Genomic DNA, 16,345 nt, shown 5'->3' on the forward strand with positions numbered 1-16,345 from the left:
TACGACACGTGCCAATGGCGTTCTGCCGGAGGGCGACCTTCACTCGGCCGGTGGGAAAAAAATGAAACTGGCAGTTTTCGGATATTTTAGCTTTGAATGTTTGCGACTGGCTTTTGTCTGCACAACATAACTGAAATTACCACAGTCGTCAGTCTGGCTAAAGTTCTTTCGCCGGGAGGGTTTGGCGATAGTCTGACAAACTCGGTGAGACCTTGCGCGAGTACTGTGCGCCACAACTTGGAGGTCACAAAGTTTAGTTTTGAAACGGACGCCTTCTTGCTTATCGCGCGAACGCGGGGGTTTTTGCTGCAGTCGTCACGTCTGAAAGGCGGGCCAAGGTTGGCTCTGAATGTGTCCCGCGGAGGGCGAGGCCCGGCTGGGGCCTGGCAGAGGCCGTCCTGGCAGAGGCCGCCTCTCGGTGAGGGGACTGAGTGATGGACGCCATTTGTCGGTCCAGGTTCGATGGCATTGCGATGGGTCCCTACACTGCCCGAGGAGCCGGAGGCCCGGAGGCCCGAATGAGGGAGGATAGTACAGTGGGCGAGATGTAGAATGAAATGGACTGCAAACGGACACCGAAATTCATTTTCCCCATTGTGCGCTACGCATCGGCCCAGAAAGTTTCCATTAGAGAATGACGTCATCCTCCCTAAGTAGTTCCCGAGCGCTGCACCGGCCCGCCCGGCCGGGCCCGGCTCCCTTTTTGATAAGTTGACTTCGGATAACGCGGCCGAATGAGAGGGAAAGTTGCGCGGCAGCGCGGCCCATTTGTGCCAACCAGATTGTTTTCGAGGGGCTGCGTCGGCCCGCCGTGGCCCGCCGGCTGCCGAGAGCGAGATACGGCCCCGCGGCGCCCCACGGTCAGCGGGAAAGTTCCGAGGCTTCTCTTCATCATAGAGTGTTGCGTAGCTCGCGTGGCGCAGCGGTCGTCGGGGACATGTCGATGAGTCCGTTGTCGAGGGGAAACCAACTCGACATTTTCATGGTCAAAAGTGATTGAACCTCAGAAAGTAGCCGTGTTTGCTGACTTTGGAGAGGCACTGGGTCCAATTTAGCTGCGGTCAAAGGCCTTGCTCAACGCCCTAGTATTCTAAAGACCCTACTCTTTCATGCCCCGCCTCGGGAAGGCTTTGACCGCAGCTAGTTTGAATGCAGTGGCCTCGCAAAAATGGTCAAAAGCTATTGAATCTCATAAAGCAGCCGTTTTTGCTGACTTTGGAGAGGCACTGGGTCCAATTTAGCTGCGGTCAAAGGCCTTGCTCAACGCCCTAGTATTCTAAAGACCCTACTCTTTCATGCCCCGCCTCGGGAAGGCTTTGACCGCAGCTAGTTTGAATGCAGTGGCCTCGCAAAAATGGTCAAAAGCTATTGAATCTCATAAAGCAGCCGTTTTTGCTGACTTTGGAGAGGCACTGGGTCCAATTTAGCTGCGGTCAAAGGCCTTGCTCAACGCCCTAGTATTCTAAAGACCCTACTCTTTCATGCCCCGCCTCGGGAAGGCTTTACCGCAGCTAGTTTGAATGCAGTGGCCTCGCAAAAATGGTCAAAAGCTATTGAATCTCATAAAGCAGCCGTTTTTGCTGACTTTGGAGAGGCACTGGGTCCAATTTAGCTGCGGTCAAAGGTCTCGCTCAACGCCCTAGTATTCTAAAGACCCTACTCTTTCATGCCCCGCCTCGGGAAGGCTTTGACCGCAGCTAGTTTGAATGCAGTGGCCTCGCAAAAATGGTCAAAAGCTATTGAATCTCATAAAGCAGCCGTTTTTGCTGACTTTGGAGAGGCACTGGGTCCAATTTAGCTGCGGTCAAAGGCCTCGCTCACGCCCTAGTATTCTAAAGACCCTACTCTTTCATGCCCCGCCTCGGGAAGGCTTTGACCGCAGCTAGTTTGAATGCAGTGGCCTCGCAAAAATGGTCAAAAGCTATTGAATCTCATAAAGCAGCCGTTTTTGCTGACTTTGGAGAGGCACTGGGTCCAATTTAGCTGCGGTCAAAGGCCTCGCTCAACGCCCTAGTATTCTAAAGACCCTACTCTTTCATGCCCCGCCTCGGGAGGCTTTGACCGCAGCTAGTTTGAATGCAGTGGCCTCGCAAAAATGGTCAAAAGCTATTGAATCTCATAAAGCAGCCGTTTTTGCTGACTTTGGAGAGGCACTGGGTCCAATTTAGCTGCGGTCAAAGGCCTCGCTCAACGCCCTAGTATTCTAAAGACCCTACTCTTTCATGCCCCGCCTCGGGAAGGCTTTGACCGCAGCTAGTTTGAATGCAGTGGCCTCGCAAAAATGGTCAAAAGCTATTGAATCTCATAAAGCAGCCGTTTTTGCTGACTTTGGAGAGGCACTGGGTCCAATTTAGCTGCGGTCAAAGGCCTCGCTCAACGCCCTAGTATTCTAAAGACCCTACTCTTTCATGCCCCGCCTCGGGAAGGCTTTGACCGCAGCTAGTTTGAATGCAGTGGCCTCGCAAAAATGGTCAAAAGCTATTGAATCTCATAAAGCAGCCGTTTTTGCTGACTTTGGAGAGGCACTGGGTCCAATTTAGCTGCGGTCAAAGGCCTCGCTCAACGCCCTAGTATTCTAAAGACCCTACTCTTTCATGCCCCGCCTCGGGAAGGCTTTGACCGCAGCTAGTTTGAATGCAGTGGCCTCGCAAAAATGGTCAAAAGCTATTGAATCTCATAAAGCAGCCGTTTTTGCTGACTTTGGAGAGGCACTGGGTCCAATTTAGCTGCGGTCAAAGGCCTCGCTCAACGCCCTAGTATTCTAAAGACCCTACTCTTTCATGCCCCGCCTCGGGAAGGCTTTGACCGCAGCTAGTTTGAATGCAGTGGCCTCGCAAAAATGGTCAAAAGCTATTGAATCTCATAAAGCAGCCGTTTTTGCTGACTTTGGAGAGGCACTGGGTCCAATTTAGCTGCGGTCAAAGGCCTCGCTCAACGCCCTAGTATTCTAAAGACCCTACTCTTTCATGCCCCGCCTCGGGAAGGCTTTGACCGCAGCTAGTTTGAATGCAGTGGCCTCGCAAAAATGGTCAAAAGCTATTGAATCTCATAAAGCAGCCGTTTTTGCTGACTTTGGAGAGGCACTGGGTCCAATTTAGCTGCGGTCAAAGGCCTCGCTCAACGCCCTAGTATTCTAAAGACCCTACTCTTTCATGCCCCGCCTCGGGAAGGCTTTGACCGCAGCTAGTTTGAATGCAGTGGCCTCGCAAAAATGGTCAAAAGCTATTGAATCTCATAAAGCAGCCGTTTTTGCTGACTTTGGAGAGGCACTGGGTCCAATTTAGCTGCGGTCAAAGGCCTCGCTCAACGCCCTAGTATTCTAAAGACCCTACTCTTTCATGCCCCGCCTCGGGAAGGCTTTGACCGCAGCTAGTTTGAATGCAGTGGCCTCGCAAAAATGGTCAAAAGCTATTGAATCTCATAAAGCAGCCGTTTTTGCTGACTTTGGAGAGGCACTGGGTCCAATTTAGCTGCGGTCAAAGGCCTCGCTCAACGCCCTAGTATTCTAAAGACCCTACTCTTTCATGCCCCGCCTCGGGAAGGCTTTGACCGCAGCTAGTTTGAATGCAGTGGCCTCGCAAAAATGGTCAAAAGCTATTGAATCTCATAAAGCAGCCGTTTTTGCTGACTTTGGAGAGGCACTGGGTCCAATTAGCTGCGGTCAAAGGCCTCGCTCAACGCCCTAGTATTCTAAAGACCCTACTCTTTCATGCCCCGCCTCGGGAAGGCTTTGACCGCAGCTAGTTTGAATGCAGTGGCCTCGCAAAAATGGTCAAAAGCTATTGAATCTCATAAAGCAGCCGTTTTTGCTGACTTTGGAGAGGCACTGGGTCCAATTTAGCTGCGGTCAAAGGCCTCGCTCAACGCCCTAGTATTCTAAAGACCCTACTCTTTCATGCCCCGCCTCGGGAAGGCTTTGACCGCAGCTAGTTTGAATGCAGTGGCCTCGCAAAAATGGTCAAAAGCTATTGAATCTCATAAAGCAGCCGTTTTTGCTGACTTTGGAGAGGCACTGGGTCCAATTTAGCTGCGGTCAAAGGCCTCGCTCAACGCCCTAGTATTCTAAAGACCCTACTCTTTCATGCCCCGCCTCGGGAAGGCTTTGACCGCAGCTAGTTTGAATGCAGTGGCCTCGCAAAAATGGTCAAAAGCTATTGAATCTCATAAAGCAGCCGTTTTTGCTGACTTTGGAGAGGCACTGGGTCCAATTTAGCTGCGGTCAAAGGCCTCGCTCAACGCCCTAGTATTCTAAAGACCCTACTCTTTCATGCCCCGTCTCGGGTAGGCTTTGACCGCAGCTAGTTTCAGTGCAGTGGCCTCGCAAAAATTTTCAAAAAGTGATTGAATCTCTAAACACATACTGAGAGTTGTTCGAAATGGGGCGCAGCGGCCACCTCCAGGTGCTTCCCTCGGCCGCTTGCTGGGCGGCAGTGGCTGCGGCACCCCGAGGCCCTCGCCAAGGCTGAAGGTCCCGGAAGAGGAAAGTTTTACCGTGTAGCAATGCGCCTTCTTCTTGGAGAGGGTACGTGGTGGGCTTGGTGGGCTCGCTGGTGGGCTCGCTGGGGCATATCCGCACAGTGGCAGTGGGACCGGAACAGAGCTGTTCCGCCCACCACCGGGCCCCACCAGGCCCCACCAGGCCCCACCAGGCCCCACCAGGCCCCACCGGGCCCCACCAGGCCCCACCGGGCCCCACCAGGCCCCACCAGGCCCCACCAGGCCCCACCAGGCCGCACCAGGCCCCACCAGGCCCGCCGTGCCCACCACGCCCACCACGCCCCAGCAGGGCCCACCGGGTCCGGAAATTAAAAGTCGAGTGGGCTGCCGATACGTCTGGACGCCATGTAGATAGCGGACATGCCCTTGGCAACTACTCTGCTGTTGGAAATTCCTTCCCCGCCGAAGGCTCGCCGAAGGCCGAAGCCAGTGGCGGGAAGCACACTGTATATCGGATTATCGGGGCTGCGAACAGCTTTCAGCGCCCCGTGCCGAGGCTAGCTGTAGCGCGCTAGCGCCGCCGCGCCAGGTCCCTCTGATGCCGCCGACACCGCCTCGCTGCGCCGCCTTGCCTGCCTCAAACGAAAATGGCCTATGGGAGCGATCGAGGAATTAAAAGAGAGGAGGAGCACGTTTTTTGTTGTCGTTGTTCCCCGCGGCCTGCTTCGCCCCCAAGGACGCATACGTTCTCCTCCGTATTTACGAGTGCCCCCCCCCCACGCTGAAATCGGCGTTCCGTGTTGGGCGGCGCTCGGGCCGCCACCAGGCCACACAGCGCACATGAATATTCTCGCATCCGCTTGCATCCGCTTGCGTCCGCTTGTCCCATTTCGTGGACCCCGCACCTGTGCGTGCCCGCCCGCCGAGGCTCTCCTGGCGCCCCTCGGCCACACAGTGTGCCACACAGTGTGCCGCACAGTGTGCCAGCCCGCCACATCGAACTACCGCCGTCATGGCGCCACGGTGTCGCGCTATCGTTGCAAAGAGTTTATTTCGTCTCGCCAACCGTTCAGCAGTGGCGTGTCGCGGCGGTGCGTGATTGTTTCAATAACTCGATGCGTCCTTGCCGCGCAGAATCGTTTTCGTGTTGACCGTGTCCCCACTCATTGGATGTCGGAGGGGACTCATGTATGCGTAACAACGAAAATTGTGCGCGCACACACACAGACACAAAGCCGGGACCACACACACGCACGCGGTGGCATTACAATGCATCGGGCGGGGCGACACGGAGACCCCCATGTGGCCCTTTGCGTTGCAGCGGCGGTTCTGTTTTGACCGAACAATGTCCCCCCCGCAAGGTCTGATTACTTCTAACTGGTTGCGTTGCCCCCTCTCCTATGCCCCGCCCCCCCCCTTCCGAGCCAACGCGCGTCCCATCCGCCCCGCCGCCCCATGAAGCTGTAAATAAGCTTTGTTGCTTTACAGCGCCCCGCAGGGCCCCGCAGGCATATGCAGTGCCGCCCACGCATCGTCGCGGGAATCCCCCCCCCCCCTCGTTCCAGCCAGAACACTGACCTGGAGCGCAGTGACGTCAGAGTGCGCCCCGCCCCCTTTTCTCTCTCTGCCTCTCTCTCTCGTGGGGTGAAACGATCAGGCAACCGTGAACGCGGTGGTGAATGAGACGCACGGTCAGACAGACAGGCAAACAGACAGACAGGCAGACAGACAGGCGGGCCAACAGGGCTCGGGCGTCGAATAAATTCTCTGCCGGGTTCTCAATCGCTTAGCCGGCTTGGCCCTGGCTTAGCCGCGCGCGGACGTCGGACGTCCAGTAAATTCTCGACTTGGGTGAATTAGGCACGATTATTATATATATATATATTTTTTTGGCTGTTGAGGGATGCATTGCGTGTACACTTAAAATATGGCGTGTCCTGAAAACGGGCGCCTGTGTAGACCCACGTTCGCACTGGGAGGGAAAAGGGGGGGGGGGCGCTGGGAGCGCGGCCTCGCAGTGTGTCTGCCGGTGTGTTCGGGGCCAAGACGAGGCAGTGCGTTATACACAGTGGGACACTGCAGCGCCGTGTTTTTCCTCTTCCCTTCGACGCGGCACCGCGGCCGCCCCAAGTTCACCACGGCTTTGTTTACCCGGCTGCGACCCAATTAAATTCCAGCATCCGAGGGATACACGCCCCACGCGGACAGCACGGCGGCGACGGCGGGGCGCCTCGCCCCGCCCCGCCCCGCCCCGCCCCGCCCCGCCGCGCCCCGCCTCGCCGCGACCGAATTCCAGAGCAGCCTCTCTCTCCGCAGGCTTCGCAGGCTTCGCAGGCTGCAAGGCTCCGCAGCGGCCTGGCCGCAGACCGCCGCGCGATCCGCCAGGAGTCGAAACTGGAACGGAGAAACAGCACTTCGGCAACTCCCAGCATGCGCCAGCCACGCCCCGCCAGGCCAGCCTCGCCGCGCGTGCGGGGGCGGCACGTGTACACCCCGAAACTTGGATGTGTCAACACGTGCACGTGTTACGCGGCGGGGCACACGTGGCGAGTGCTATGCGGGTGTGCACTACCCCACGCGCGGCGAGTGTGCACTACCCCATGCGTCGCCATCGTTGTGCTCGTTTACAGGCGCGGCGTCGTTGAGGGATAACCGTGGTCGATGGCGGGGCGGGGAGGTGATCTAGGGGCAGCGGGGAGGGCGGGGCGGCCATGATGGGCCGGTATTTTATCAGTGTGGCCACTCCCCCGGCCCCTCCACGGCCCCTCCACGGCCGCCGCGGCACCGGCCAGCCTTCCACTTGACTCATTATCCTGGCACGGGATGAGCGCTGCCGGCCATCCGTTGGGTCGGGTCCGCTCCGCCCGTTCCGCACACTGTTGCCAACTTGTCGCCGTTGTCGCCCAGCCAAGACCGCTGCCCGTTGGCGGCCCGTTTCCCCATTTCCCTCCCCGGTGACTGCAGACTGACTCCGAGAGTCGTTTTCGTCGCTCTGTCTCCCTCGCACTCGTGGGGCGCTCCATGAGGTGCGAGAGAGTCAGGGCGACTAAAACGACTCTCGGAACCAGTCTGCTGCGAGCGTCCGGCAGCCCAGTCCGGCATGGCGGCGGTCAAGGCCTCGCCCTGGGCTGGGCCGTGGGCTGGCTGGCTGCTGGCAGGCCGGCCGGCCGGAATGGTGGCCTGAGCCTACTGCCGCCCGGACGTGCCAACCCCGCAGCTCGGCCGCACGCGCAGAGCGCGCTCCCCGCCAAGGATCCAAGGATCTGGGTCAGGAGGGGGAGGAAGAAAAACCTCGGCCGTGCATTGTCTTTGCTGATTATTGGCCGATCGGCCACGGAGCCGCGGAGCCGCGGACGAACAGATGCGGAGTGGCGGCCGCGAGGCCCAAGTGGAAATTGAAAGGACCAGGGGGTTATCGGGGAGAATATCGGCCTCTCTCTCTCTCTCTCTCTCTCTCTCTCTCTCTCTCTCTCTCTCTCTCTCTCTCTCTCTCTCTCTCTCCTGCGAGTCGCACTGAGTGCAAAGTCGTCCAGTGCGCGGCGTTTTCCTGTTTGCTTTCGGTGGTTGTTGCCGACGCTCCGGCCTTGGGTCTCGAGTTCGAATCCCCCGCCGCCTCCTTTTTCCCGCCCCGCCCCACGCCCTGCATACTTTGTCGCTACAGGTGTTCTTATCTCGCCGTGCTTTCTTCCCTCGCCCCGCCGCGCCGCGCCCCGCCCGGGGACGGCTCGTTTTGGCGACGTCTTGCGACGGAATTCATCAGCCTTATCAGCCTTATATCTCTTCCCGGCGCGAGAAATATGCAAGGAGCAAGTCCTGGAGCAGGTCCTGGAGCAGGTCCTGGATGAGGGAGGAGGGCCTGCCGTGCGACACAGCTGCGCCGGGCTGCATGGCGTGGCCCGGCGTGGCCCGGCGTGGCATGGCGTCCCCCATGATTAGGCCAGATTACGCGGAGACGAGGGCTGCTGCTGCCGGCTCGGCCCGGCTCGGCCAAAAACAAAACAAAAAGTGGCGGAAACGGGCGGCCCGCTGATTCCGAAGAGCGCCTTCGCCGCGCTGTCTCTCTCGCTCCCGCGGGCGCTCCGCTCCGCTCCTCAGGGGTGCCAGAGGGTGGAGGGGTGCTCGGAATAACTCTGCGGAACAGTGCCGGGTCGGCTGGGAGGTCGCGGAAATACATCGAGGACCTAACCCGGTTCTGTTATTGAGGGCCTCGCTGGGGTCCTCCCTCCCCCGGGGGGTTTGGGGGTTCGGGCCGCGCTGCCGCGCTCGAGGACACCTCGGAGGTCCTGGCCGTCCCGCCCCGCTTGCGTACATCACCCGAACGGCCGGGAAATGATAAGTAGGTCCCATGTGGTTTTCAAGGACGCTGCTGAGTCTCATCGCCGCAAGCTCGTGTGTGTGGTGTGTGTGTGTGTGTGTGTGTGTGTGGTGTGTGTGTGTGTGTGTGTTGTGTGTGTGTGTTTTCCGCCTGGCACGCCCACGGACGCCCCCCTGTCTCACCTGCCTCCCCTTCTTTCCCGTTACCGACTTGCCGTGGTGGCTGTTTTATTCAGGACTGCTTTTCTCTCTCTGTTCGGCCCGGCCCGGCCGCCGTGCCAGAGTGAGACAATAAGTGAAAGCGCGAGGCCTTCCTCGGTTCAAAGGCAGTTGGCGGCCAGAAGGTCAAGCAGTGTGTCGGCCGTGTCGGCCGTGTCGGCCTTGGCGCGCTTCACTCCGTCCGCCCCACTCAAGCGGTGCAGCGCGCAGCACAACAAGACGGGGGTCCTGGTGCGCCACGCCGCGCCACGCCGCGCTGCGGCTAGAATGTCGGTGGCTGCTGTACCTGGGGCTCGCCGCGGTGGTGCCGAGGCCGTGCCCGAGGCCGTGCCCTAGCCCCGGGCGGCGAGGGCGGCGCGCCTCCTCTCGCTCGAGTGGCGTAACTTCCGGCGCGCGGCCCGGACTTGCGCCACTCTTGACGGGCTGGTGCTCGGGACGACGGTGACGTGTGGCGGCACGGCCAGGGCACGGCCAAGGCACGGCCAGGGCACGGCCAGGGCAACGCCAAGGCACCGCCGAGGCACGGCCAGGGCACGGCCAGGGCAACGCCAAGGCACCGCCGAGGCACGGCCCCGACCTCGCCAAGGAGCATTCCTGTGGCTGTACCGACTGCAGGTCCCCGTGAATTTGCTATAAGCTGCTCCTCTCCTCACGACGCGTTCCCCTGCGTGCACCTCTGTGTGCGTGTGTGTGTGAGTGTGTGTGTGTGTGTGTGTGTGTGTGTGTGTGGTGTGTGTTGGCGCGGACACATTCCACGGCTTCCCTGAGCTCCCTGCTGTTTCCCGGCCGCTTATGACGCCACACCTGCGCCATCTTCGCGCGGGGGATGCGAAATGAATGCCCCCCCCCCCCGAAAACAAAAATAAGTTTGACTTGTTCCATCCACCGGGCAAGTTGTTGCAGTGCACCAGGTGGACCGCGCCCGGAAGCACACGCCGCGCGACGCCTTGGAGCGCGGCTTGCAGCGCCGTGCAGGCATGCACGCCGTCCGCCTGGCCCCGCGGCCCGGCCAGTCTCAGTCTGGCCTGCAGGGATTGGCCTGCAGGGATCAGCGCGCAGACTACATAAATCTGTCTGGAGTTTCGAGGAAAAACTCCAGCTTCAGCCGCCGAGCGCTCGGAGGAGCCGGTTCTGTCTCTGTCACACTTTCAGGGCGCGCCGTAAGGGTGCGAGAGAGACAGTCCGCGACCACTGAATCACGCGGCCGGTGCGACAAGGAAAAGTGAGCGCGGTAACGCAGCCAGCACTTGGCGCGGCCGGGCTACAGTGTATCGCCCGGGGCCAGGCCCTGGCTTCCAGCGCAGCGAAAGTGACACACATTCCAGCGTGTTTTCGCTCTCGCCGCGGGCGGCCCGGGCCGTGACGAGCCGTGACGCGTCACGCGTGACGGGGAGGAGGGGAGGGGGAGGCTTGTCCGAATCCATTGCTGCGCGTCAGAATGAGCGATGGAAAATCTATAATGAACTAGTAAAGCTGCTGCGTGCTCACAACACAGAATGATGGAGGCGAGGACCTACACGCCCTGCCCCGCCCCGCCCCGCCCCACGCCGCCCCTCCGCGCGGGACCCGAGGGTTTGGGCCCCAGGCCGCAGCGACGAAATACCGATTCGCAATATGCTATGCGGCGTGTCGGCGTGTCGCAGAGGAAGCCTCCCCTCGCCCCCTCGCTCCCTTGACCGCCCCCTCCCCGCCTCCATGGCAGTGTGCAATCAACCCCCCCCCCCTTTCCCCCACCGCCCCCGCGATCCACTTCGCCATCGCCGCTTCTTACGCCGATGCAATTCGTCTTCGGAGCGCGGTCGGTGCTCGCTCGGCTCGGTCGCGTTGCGTTTACGCGACGAGGCGCAAGGCGGCGCCACCCGGGCGGGGCGGGGCGGGGCGGGGCGGGGCGGGGCGGGCGGGATGGAGCATTCGCACTGCAAAGGGATGCGGTGGATGCAAGCGGCCACGGCTTTGAGACGCCTGGGCTGTTTGAGCGCGCGCGCCTGGAACCCTGAGGGGTAGGAAGGGGACTGTGCCATTTGTGGTCAACCTATGTACCGACGGGGCGGTGGGGCGGCGGGGTGGGAGCGGGGCCAAACCAGGGCCGGCCGGGCTGCGGCCGAGGGTTTGTACTACAGTGGGGTTGGGCGGCGCGGCGTAGCGCGGCGTGGCGCGGCGGCCCTGAGGTACCCTCCGTGCGTCTGGCGGCTAAGGGGGAGGGAGGGTGGGGCAGCCTTGTGCTTAACATGGAGGTGCCCACAAACGAGGGGCCGGTACGGGTTGCGAAGGAGGGGGCGGGGGCGCGGCGGGGGCGAGGGGGTCACGCTCTTTGTCTCGCCCATTGTCCCACCGCTTTGTTGCTCAGCTATTCATCCATCCCGGCCCTGGATATAACTCCTGCCCCCCACCACCCCCGCCCTTCATGCAGACTTTTTGCCTTGATTCCAAGGGAGGGCCCGGCGCGCGGCGCGCCTCGCGCTTCTATGAATCCACTCGGCAAAGTAAAGACCTTTTCATTTCTTTATGTCTTTATGCAGGCGGCGCCGCGCGGATCACATTCTGTTTTTGTTTGGCGTCTCTTTGGCGGTTGTTGCGCTGCCGCGGCCCGCGCATCGCGCATTGGGTCTTCGGGGTAATGATTGGGGTTCGGCCTGGCCGAGGGCTGGCCGAGGGCTGGCCGAGGGCTGGCCGAGGGCTGGCCGAGGGCTGGCCGAGGGCTGGCCGAGGGCTGGCCGAGGGCTGGCCGAGGGCTGGCCGAGGGCTGGCCGAGGGCTGGCCGAGCGCCTGGCGAGCCAGCCGAGCAACGGACGTTCCTGGAAAAAGTGGCTTCCCCGAGCTTTGACGCTTGCAAAGGCAATAACAAGGAAGCCGCCAGACTCTGGGGGCGGAGCACGGATTGCCGTACTCCGCTGCTCCGCGCCCTGCCCGGGGCCTGCCTGGCCATCCTGGGCACCGCAGCGTACCGCAGCGCGCGAGGCTGGGAAGGCATTTGGTCGCATGGAAGAGCCGAGCGGAACGGGCCGGGCGAGGCAAGTTCCCAGAAGCACCGGCGGGTGCGCAGGCTTCGCGGAAGACAGCCCCGCACGCAGCACAGGATCTCGTAGCCCAGTCAGCAAAAACCGTGAAAAAGTACGTGAATTCACGTGCCTGAAAGGACGGGGAACGTCCATCGATCAAATTCTGCACGTGCAAAAGAGAAACATAAAGCGTTCCTGGGAACGTGTTCAGGTAGTGCCCGGATCACACGTGCAGTCAGGCTGCCGGAGGGCATGTACCGCGGTAGTGCCCCGCGGCACGCTGTCAGCGTGACTCACGGAACTAAGGCTCAGGGGGACGTGCTGAGTACGTTCTCGCTGGCACTCATAACATGTGGCTCGTGCCAGGGACGTTCTCCGAGGAACCTACCGCGGTAGGTCACCCAAACACTGGTGCCTGGGCAGTGCTGGACGATCACGTCACGAGTTTTGCTGACTGGGACTGCATGTCCACACACCAAATCCTTGGAACTTTTCGTTGCTCTAGACAACATCTTGCCAACAACAAGTTGCCCACTAGGCACGCCGAGGAGTGGCGCTACCCCACGCGCGAGGAGCTCGCGGACGTCCCCCGAGCACGCGGGGTCTCGTCGGCAGGTTTGCATTCGCTCGCACGCCGCGATGCACCCCTGTTCAAGTTGCCGGTTTCTGGTCCAGCTCCCCTCGCGCCCTTCGTCTCCACGAGTGCGAGAGAGACAGAGCGAGGCCGCCAGTTCCTCTCGCGGACTCATCCATTTTCCGCGCCACGCCACTGCTTTCGTCCTGTTTTCTTCATCGGCCCGTCATTGTCCCACACTCCCAGGGAGAGACGCTGCAAGCACGTGTCCCGCGGGGACGGCGGACCCGGAATAAGGTTCCAAAGATTCCTCCCTGCCCCGTGGGACTGCAGGGGCCGGGTTTGCCTTCCTGGCTTCGCTCCCCCCCCCCCCTTTCATCTTCCTTGTCTCTGAACGCTCTCACGCGATCGCCATACAGCCTCAGCGTGGCTCTGAGCGCGCCTCCCCCGAGGCAGCTGTGTCAACAGGCGATTCCAATCACACAGAAACTAAGCAAGCAATTTAGCAATCGGGAAAAGGGATTCTGCGGGGGAGGGGGAGGCGGCGTGTGCTTTACCGCGGTCCGGTACACTGCGGAGAGTCCTTCCGGCGGTCCTTCCAGTGCCGTGGCTCGACAAATTAATGCGATACCGGCTGGGTCATTTGGAACGCTTACACGGCTGGGCGGCGCGGCGCGCGCGTCTCGCTGCCTTCCAGATGCTTCCGAGGTGATTCGAGATGACAGCGGCGCGGGCAGGGCATCGCCCGGCATCGCCCGGACGCAGCGGCGAGCCGCCCGAGCAGAAAGCAAAACAACGGTCCTTAAACCAGCCGAGCGGCGGCCGGAGCGGCCCGGTCACCCGACCCGGTCAGCCAAAATCCCAGAAACGTCGAACATTTAGGAAATTTCGTTTCGTGATTTTGAGTACAGAAAAAAATCGCAACAAACACATCAACTTCGCGAATGCTTGAAGGGTCCTTAGCGATTTTTTTTCTTCCAGTGTGCGACACACGTGAGCACACCTTGCGTGAATAATTGGTGTAGGCGGTATCGAGGACTGATGGCTGCACGGCGGGGCGCGGCGGGGCGGGCGGGGCGCTTGCCACATAACGCGTGCAGGGCGAGCGTGGCGCGGCGTGGCGCGGCGTGGCGCGGCGTGGCGTTGTACGGTGTAGGGGTCGGCGACGTCGGCGAGCACCAAGCCGCGGCGAGCCGCTAGGGCCGCCAGGGCACAAAGGGCCAGGGGGCGTAATTGAACCAGGAACCTCCATCCCCACCCTGAGTGAGTCTGAGCGGCACCGCCACCGCCGCCACCACCACCACCGGCAACGCCAAACACCATCACCCGGCCTGAACCTTCACCAGCGCCACCACCATCAACAACACCAACAACAGCGCGGCCAGCACGGCGTCGTCATGTTTTTGTTCGCGGCTTCTTGCGCCTTACGCTGCCTTGCGCCGCCAGCCTATGTTTGGCCGCGCCTCGCGAGGCTCGTCGCAATCGAGGCTCGTCGCGAGGCTCGAGGCGCGCCCCCGCGCCGACGACTCCGTGTTGGTAGTGTAGTGGCCCCGTCGGCGCCACCGCTAGCGCCCTGGCGGTCCTTTGAGTGCACCGCAGTGAACCACGGCACAATGCAGCTCCCAGTGCAGCCAGTGCAGCGCCACCCTCGTGCCGATCTCCGCCGGTTGGCCGCGTCCGAACGCACCGCCCGTGCACCGCCGCGACCCCAAGGCAGGCCGCCCGCTTTCGGACGCACCCCGCCTGTGATCGCAAATCGGTTGGCGCCGCCGCGCCGCCAGTCCAAATAACGGTCTCGTAATATCGGTCGCTTGGTTGCCTGGTATGTTGTTTCAGGGCTTAGTGGACGCCCCCCCGCCACCCCGCGCGCCTTAAGGCCTCGGCCCCGGCCGGCCCCGGCGCCCTCATGAGATCCCGCTGGAAATCCTCGCCGCGCCAAGCAGGCCTCCAGCCTCTATCCTCCAGTCCCCAGCCTCCTCCAGCCAGCCAACCACCATCCTCCAGTCAGCCTCCAGACATCCTCCATCCCCCAGCCAGCCTCCAGCCAGGCAGCGGATAATGTGAAAGGAGAAAAGGGCACGTCGATCCGCAATGACGGGCCGCGGCGCCGCGGCTCAGCCGAGCAAACCTTGGCCACGCCGGCCGGCCGGCTGGCCTTCCTCTGGACAGAGAGCGCTTCTCTTCTGGAACGCGGGGCGGGGGTCTAATGAGTCGTGCGTGTGCGTGTGTGTGTGTGTGTGTGTTGTGTGTGTGTGTGTGTGTGTGTGTGTGTGAGCGCGCGCACGGCTTTAACGGATAACTCACGAGGCCCTTTGACGGTTCACCCCCAGCGGCGCGCGGTCTCGTGGCGCGTCGCATTGTATGGAACAAGTAAAAACGAAGGAGCATACAGTGGAGCGCCCGAGATGAGACATGTCTGCTCCGTGCCCGGCTGCCTTGGCTGCCTCACTGCCTCACTGCCTCGGCCTCGAAGGGTGAAGAAGGCAGAAAAAGGCGCGGAGAAGAGACAGACGGGGGAGTCCCGGATCGGTTGTATGTTGTAGGGCACGCGGGGGCCAGAGCCAGCCGGGGTGGGGCAGGGCGTGGCGCGGCTGAGTGGGTGGGGAAATGGGAGCGTTAGCCTGAAACTGGTACGCGCCGAGTTCTAGCTCTGCCTCTCTCTCTGGCGCGGGGCGAGTGCGAAACGTGCTGGTTTAAGGGCTGACATTAGCTGGAAAGTTTGGCCCTCGCAACAGCATCGCCGTCACCCAGGCACCCCGCCACGCTCCGCCACGCCACGCCACGCCCCTCGCGGCGCGGTCCTTGGCGCGGCCCGCCCCGCCTTGCGGCCCCGAGAACCGAAAACGGAGTCTGGTTTTCCCAGGAGCTTGCCACTTTTCCTGCAGGGTTCCTGGAAACTCGAATTTCGAAAACGCCGCGCCGCCCGAGGACCAGTCATACCAGAGTGACTGCCGAGCCATTCAGAAGCGTCGTTGCGTCGCTCTGTCTCTGTCGCACTCATGGAGCGCCCCGTCAGGGTGCGAGGGAGACAGCTGAATCGTTCGGCCGGCTTCTCGTCATCTACCACTCGCGGTAATGAGAGTGCGTGCGAGACACTCTATCAAAAATGTCCTGTAAATGCCGTTATTTTTCCAGTTTTTACTGTAGGTCAATTCACGCGTTTACTGGAACTGCTCACGGGGTTCACTGTGCTTGTTCGCGGTGTTCACTGTGATCTGGTCCCCAGTAAACACGTGAGTTTGACGCCGCTGAGCACCGAAGGACTGCAAATCGCTCCAAATTTACGGCGTTTACTGTGGCCAGATCACAGTGAACCTGTAACCGAGATCACAGTGAACGCCGTGAACCAGTTTACAGCAAACGCCGTGAATTGCATAACAGCAAACTTGGGAATAAAATTTAAAGGCGTTGACAGGACATTTTTTGTAGAGTGGAGAGACAGAGAGACGCGTCCGTGGGTGGCGGAACACTGTAACGTGCAGGCACGACGTCCTTGAACACCTCATGAGTCGCGTCCAGGGCAGCGCGCGTAACAGTACCGCAGAAGAAACAACAACTGTAATACAAGGCGCGTCACTGTGTGTGTGTGTGTGCAAATGAGCCCACCCCTCCCCCGGCCCCATACGCGCGCCTACTTACGTCTTGGGACGCGGCATGGAGGCGGCATGGAGGCGGGGTGCGCTTGTGCGTACGAATGGCGCCTAAATAACCGTACAGCCACTCGGAGTAGCTGTGTTGTGTGCATGCGGAGTGCGTGGTTTCGTGCTCGCATGTCTGTCCGTATGTCTGACCGCCTGTCTGT

General features: G+C 60.9%; 1 protein-coding gene and 1 long non-coding RNA gene across 4 annotated transcripts in view; both read left to right on the forward strand.

The window, feature by feature from the left end:
• Window positions 1–16,345, forward strand: part of LOC117653368 (neurotrimin-like) — a 239,936-nt gene that overhangs the window by 197,537 nt on the left and 26,054 nt on the right. The gene's annotated exons all lie outside the window — the stretch shown is intronic.
• The window catches only part of LOC117653386, a 35,237-nt gene that overhangs the window by 18,155 nt on the left and 737 nt on the right, over window positions 1–16,345 (forward strand). The window lies entirely within an intron of this gene.

Source organism: Thrips palmi, unplaced genomic scaffold (genome assembly GCF_012932325.1).
Source record: "Thrips palmi isolate BJ-2018 unplaced genomic scaffold, TpBJ-2018v1 HiC_scaffold_10, whole genome shotgun sequence".
Classification (NCBI taxonomy): Eukaryota; Metazoa; Arthropoda; class Insecta; order Thysanoptera; family Thripidae; genus Thrips; species Thrips palmi.